The following is a 6,599-nucleotide window of genomic DNA, read 5'->3' as shown; positions in this document are numbered from 1 at the left end:
AGCCTCTGAACTGAGCTGAATCACTGAGCTGAATCACAGAGCGAAATCACTGAGCGAAATCACTGGGCAGAACCAATTCAGAGCTGACTGTTCTGGCTAGAGCACTGTGTTCCATCCATCGCCCTTCACGCCGGCATCGGAATCATGGCTTCACTTGTGCCTCTACTGCCGTTTGCGCCAGCCTCTGAATCATGGGACTCCTACCTCGCTCGGTTCGACTGCTACCTCCAAGCCAACGAGCTGACAGCAGTATCAAAGGATCGGAAGCGGGGCCTATTCCTCAGCCTCTGTGGGCCTGAGGTGTTTGAGACGGCCCGAGCATTGGTTGCGCCTGAAGCAGTCCAGGCAACACCATGGGACACGATCCAAGAGAAGCTCCGCAACCACTACGCACCAAAGCCGTCCAAGATTGCTGCCCGCCATGCGTTCTACCACCGGAACCAGGCAGAGGGGGAGTCAATCAACAACTACACCACCGCCCTGCGACAGGCTGCAATGCACTGTGAGTTCCGAGACTTAGACGATGCCCTGATGGATCGAATCGTCTGCGGGGTCCGGGACATCCATCTGCAACGGCGTCTCCTAGCCAAGCCAGATCTCACGCTACAGAAAGCCATTGAGGAGGCTGTGGCCTCAGAAGCTGCTGAACGCTCCGCCCAGGAGATCTGCAAGTCCAGCAGCCCGCGTCTTGCTAGGGAGCCAGTTCCGGTGCATCATGAAGAGGCCAGCAGTGATGAGGCATCCTCCAGTGAAGACGAGGACGTGCATCAGACAAAGCGGGAGCGCAGGAAGTTCCAACAGAAGTCCAAGGGCCAACCGGAATGTGCCGGCTGCGGAGGCAACCATTCCCGTGCCAAGTGTCGATTCAGAGATGCCATCTGTAGGAAGTGTTCCAGAAGGGGCCACATCGCTAAGGTCTGCCGATCGGCTCCGTCTGACACCCCCCCTTCATCGACTCGCAAGTCCAAGTCTTCACTCCAGTCTGCCAAGGAAAGTTGTTTCGCTCTCACCAACTGCCGCTGCCCGTCTGGAACCACGATTGGCCAAACTGACTCGCCTACGCGACGCAAGCTGAACGTCACGGTGCTCATTGAAGGAGCTCCATGTGACATGGAGATCGACACCGGGTCTGCCCTGTCCATCGTGTCATGGAGCACCATCAAAAGACTGGTACCCAGACTGTCCAAGAGGCAACTCGACTCTCACCGCGTACACCTGAGAGACTACCAGGGAAACGACATTCCCGTGGTAGGCGTTGGCCGGTTCCGGATCGCCTTCAAGGATTTTTCGGGCCTGCTCCGGTTGGTGGTGGTCGAAGGTCAGCGGCCAAGCCTCCTAGGGCTAGACTGGTTTGATGCCCTCGGCCTGGAAGTCACCGGCATCAACTGCATCTCTAACGCAGAGACTGAGGGTCTGGTCAAAGACTTTGCCAAGGTTTTTGACGGCACCTTGGGGCAATATACAGGTACGCCCATCTCCTTTAGCCTTGATCCACAAGTCGCCCCCATCAAGCTAAAGCCACGCCGGGTTCCCTTTGCTCTCAAGGCTAAGGTGGACGAACAACTGGACAAACTGATTGCCCAAGGAGTTTTGGAGCCGGTTGACCACGCCAAGTGGGAAACCCCCATCGTCACGCCTGTCAAGCCAGATGGGTCGGTGAGAATCTGCGCTGACTACAAGTGCACGATCAACAAGGCACTTCAGCAGCACGCTTATCCGGTTCCTGTTCAACACCTGCTGCATTCCCTGGGTGAGGGTAAGGTCTTCGCTAAGCTGGACCTTGCCCAAGCATATCAACAACTGCCAGTTGATGATGCCACTGCTGAAGCCCAGACGATCGTCACCCACCGGGGGGCATTCCGTTGCCGCCGGTTGCAGTTCGGGGTGAGTGTGGCTCCTGGCATCTTCCAAAGCCTTATGGAGCGTCTCCTGCAAGGGCTTCCGGGCGTGGTACCATATTTTGATGACGTCTTGGTGTCTGCAGACTCACACCAGCAGCTGTTCGAGCGCCTCCGTGCCGTGCTGACCAGGTTCCAAGAGGCTGGGCTCAAGGTAAAGAGGGAGAAGTGCCAGATCGCTGTTCCACAGGTAGAGTTCCTGGGCTATCTTATTGATGCCTCCGGCCTTCACCCAACCACATCCAAGATCCGCGCTATCCAGCAGGCCCCCACCCCAAAGAACAAAACGGAGTTGCAGGCATTCCTGGGGCTGCTGAACTTTTATAACATGTTCCTGCCCCACAAAGCCACAGTGGCTGAGCCTCTTCACCGACTCCTTAGCACTAAGACGCCTTGGGCCTGGGGTCATCGGGAGACGGCGGCCTTCAACGCGGTCAAGGCTCTCCTTTCTTCAGACAGTGTGCTGGTACAGTACAGTGAATCCAGGCCGCTGGTCCTTGCCTGCGACGCCTCACCTTTTGGCATTGGTGCTGTCCTTAGTCACCGTTTTCCAGATGGAAGAGAAGCACCGCTCGCCTACTTTTCCAGGACGCTGTCTCCGACGGAACGGAATTACAGCCAGCTCGACAAGGAGGCATTGGCACTTGTGGCTGGAGTGAAGAGGTTCCATGAATACCTCTATGGCAGGACTTTTGACCTCATCACTGACCACAAGCCACTCCTGGGCCTCCTCGCCGGTGATCGTCCAACTCCACCGGTCCTCTCGCCACGCATGCTGCGATGGACTGTTTTCCTGGCTGCCTACCACTACCGGCTCATCCATCGCCCGGGGAAATCGATGGGCCATGCCGATGCCCTCAGCCGTTGCCCTCTTCCAGCATTTGTGGAAGACCCGGCTCCAGCTTCATCGCTCCTTCTGATTGAGGATCTTCCGGCAGCGCCTGTATCAGCTGCCACTGTGGCCTCCGCGTCTGCCCAGGATCGCACCATCAGCCGGGTGCTCAACTGGGTGTGGAGGGGGTGGCCACAAGGGCCTTTTGCATCGGAGTTCCAGCCCTTCGCAACCAGACAACATGAACTCTCAGCTCATCGCGGCTGTCTGCTGTGGGGAGACCGCGTCGTGATTCCCCAGGGACTCCGTCAGCGCGTCCTGGAGGCTCTGCACGTTGGCCACCCGGGAATTGTCAAAATGAAGGCGTTGGCTCGGTGTTACGTCTGGTGGCCTAATATGGACGATGCCATCACTGCCTGGGTGTCCGCCTGTCAAGTGTGCCAAGAGTCGAGGCCTGCACCACCGGCAGCTAAGGGACACACCTGGGAGACGCCAAAGACACCCTGGTCGAGGGTGCACATCGATCTGGCTGGCCCCTTTCACAGCCGGACCTTTATGGTAGTGGTGGACGCCTATTCCAAATGGCTGGAGGTCGCCCTGATGCCCTCCACCACTACCGAAGCTGTCATCCGGGTGCTGCGAGGCCTGTTTGCAACGCATGGGTGTCCTGATGTCCTTGTCTCTGACAACGGACCGCAGTTCACGTCAGGCACCTTTGAGCGGTATCTTTTGGGACTGGGCATCCGCCATGCCCTAACGGCACCCTTTCATCCATCCAGCAACGGGCAAGCGGAAAGAATGGTGCGCTCGGCAAAAGAGGCACTGGCGCGCCTGGACCGGGGAGACTGGCATGAGCGGGTCGCCGAATACTTGTTCGTGCAACACATCACCCCTCATGCGGCCACAGGGAGGAGTCCTGCTGAACTGCTTATGGGCCGCCGCCTCAGGTCACCGCTCGACCGGCTACACCCGGACTTTGCCGTGGCTGAACCCCCAGGCTGTGCCAACGCGCCACGGTCATTTGTCCCAGGAAACCAGGTCTTTGCCCGGAACTATGTGGGGGACATTCCTTGGGTGCCAGCCACAGTAGTGGGAGTCACTGGACCTCGCTCGTACCAGGTGGCACTCGAAGACGGACGCTTGTGGCGACGGCACATAGACCAGCTTAGGCGCAGGGTTGGGGACTTGGACACTACCGAGGTGCCCCCAACTGCGCTTGCGGCCCCAGAAGAGACACGTACAGATGGCGAGGCCCCACCTACACTTCCCTCGCAAACCGCCAGCGTGGAGCCGAACCAAGCCGCTTCAGAACAGACTCAGACCACTCCACTTGCGGAGGCTCCACCCACAGCAGCGGATCCAGGGGAGTTGGTTCCAACGCCACCTAGGGTCGCACCACAGCCTCAGCGAGAACTGTGTGGCCCTCCGGACTTGGCTACCAGTCCCCGGCGGTCTGGCAGAGTTTCCAAGCGCCCAACTTATTTAAAGGACTATGTTGTTGGACATTTATCACTGTTGGTCTAAGTATGGGAAATGTAACCGATATGCTTTTGTGCCTAATTGAACCATTACGCGTAGTGCTGTATATAAGGAAACCATTACGATTGTAACTAACGCCTTATCTCGGTGGGGAGGGGTGTTATGTAGTGTAGTTTCACCCTGGGCCAACAGGGGGATACTGTATATAGTTTTCACTCAGGTCTGTAGATAGTTTTCACTCAGGTCCGCGGCAGTTATTTTAGGCGGGAACTCTGGGCTGTGGTTGTTACAATGTTGACAGCCGGCTGCCTATAAAAGCAGGCCGGCTGAGCTGTTTGCAGTCAGTTCTATTCCAGCTTACAAAATAAAGAGCTACTTGAAGAAATCGCTGTGCCGGCTGCTATGTCAACCCACAACTTAATACCTAGTAAGAATCACTGTGGCAACAAAACTCTGTGTTGGCCTTTCTCATAACCCATGAAAATGCCCCGTGCACCTTTTGCACCTTGTGGTGTTTCTACCCACATGTTAGACCCTAAAACCTTTAAGTGCTTGACCGAAGGTTTTCTCTGGTACAGTTTCTCAAAAGGAGAACTTTCCATACCAGCGGAAACCTTTCTTATCCACATGTAAGAAAAAGCGTTCAGCCACTCAGCCCAAAACTCCTGGGGCAAACCTGCACTTAGCAGTTGCACTTTCATGCCTTGTTCCAACTCTGTGTTCACCTTGACACATACACTCTTGTTCTATGAAGCTTCTGAGACAGCAACCTTGTCTCAGTCTCCTGTTCACATCTGAAGGTTGCAAGAGTCAACACTGTTTCCTCAGACCAAAGTCGCTTATCACCGGTCTCTCTGGACTGATGGAGATTTATAGCCAGGGAGGACCATCGGAGATACGCCCCGAAGACTTGGGAAGTTGGCGGCCTTACCGGGTGTGATTCCAACAAGATTTCCAGGTGGGAGTTGATCATGGTGAGGGTTTGCCAAGCGTGCCTTCCTCTTAGCACGTTTCTCCCTTGCGTCCTAAGTTCGAGCGTCCTCAAAACCCATGACACCTTTGTTAAAGGCTGTTCTCCAGTTGCAGCACTCGCAGGCCAGTGTTTCCCAGTTGTTGGTGTTTATACTACATTTTTTTTTAGATTTGCCTTGAGAGAGTCTTTGAATCTCTTTTGTTGACCACTAGAATGAGACCACCAATATATCAACTAATATTGGAATTCTAAGGAAGAAAATAAGTTGAAACATTTTGGTCCCCCATCTTGTTTCAAAATGCTATCCAAACGTACCATCTCAGGAACTGTCACACCAAATTGGGTGACAATACTTTGAGAGGTGTCCAAACTGGTGCAGTTTGGAATGGTGTGATTTGTCATCTTAAAGGGACCATGTGCCATATATTTAATTAAGAATGCATACTTGGCAACAATATGGTCGCACAATTACTATCTTAATGAGGCAGATAGCTAACATTGTGGCTGCAGGCATGGATGTACATACTCCCTGTGTCTAATGAAGAAAGACTGGTGACCATTGGATAGAGTGGTGGATGTGGGAGACCTCTGTAAAGACCTTGCGTAGCCATGGCACCATATACTCAAATAAATAATATTGTCTGATAGATGATTTTCTGTTGCAAACCACCTTGTGTATTTTTAATTGGATCATTCAATCAGCACAAGCTTTTCAGCATGCCAGTCAGAATGATTCCCCACCCCCCTTTGCACTGTTCTGGGGGTTCTCCTAACTCCCCCCCCCAGCCCATTTTAGAGGGTGCGAGGGGGAGGAGAGGGAGAAAAGCCCCATTGCAAAAGTCCTTGCTCAGGCTTCCGCTAGCAGCACTAGTTAGTTGGATCCCACCCCTGATGTTTAAAGCCTTGCCAATCCTTTTTATAGCAGCTAAGCAAATAATAGATCAGCTATTGGAGAACAGCTGCCAATCTATCACGGGAGGCATAACTAGAAAGAGTCTGGAACATTGCCCTCATGGAAAAAATGACAAAGCAACTTAAAGCTCTAAAAAACAAACAAACAAAAACCCCCAAATATTACTCTGAAGGAACTTGGTATGTTTAATACATCAGACAAGGCAGTATGATGACAAATCCACCAGCAACACAGAGATGAACTCCACCACCAACACATAACCTGTTATTTTATCTTATCTTATCCTCAATGACTGCAGTTACTCACAAAACAACACATGGAGTAGATCATCACTTACCTCACTGATCTTCAACTGCTGGGTCGCGGCCTGACTCAAGCTGGGCCATAACAGGAGCACTACCACCATGCCAATATATGGTAAAAGATTGAAAAATGGGTCCCCAAATGCATGTTTGGGTTAAAAGTGGATTCTATGTTGAAGATGCCTGACTTGCTTTTTGTGGG

The sequence above is a fragment of the Podarcis melisellensis genome (assembly GCF_964234715.1).
Source record: "Podarcis melisellensis genome assembly, chromosome: 1".
Lineage (NCBI taxonomy): Eukaryota > Metazoa > Chordata > Lepidosauria > Squamata > Lacertidae > Podarcis > Podarcis melisellensis.
The sequence above is the reverse complement of the archived record's forward strand: the minus strand, read 5'-3'. Positions refer to the sequence as shown.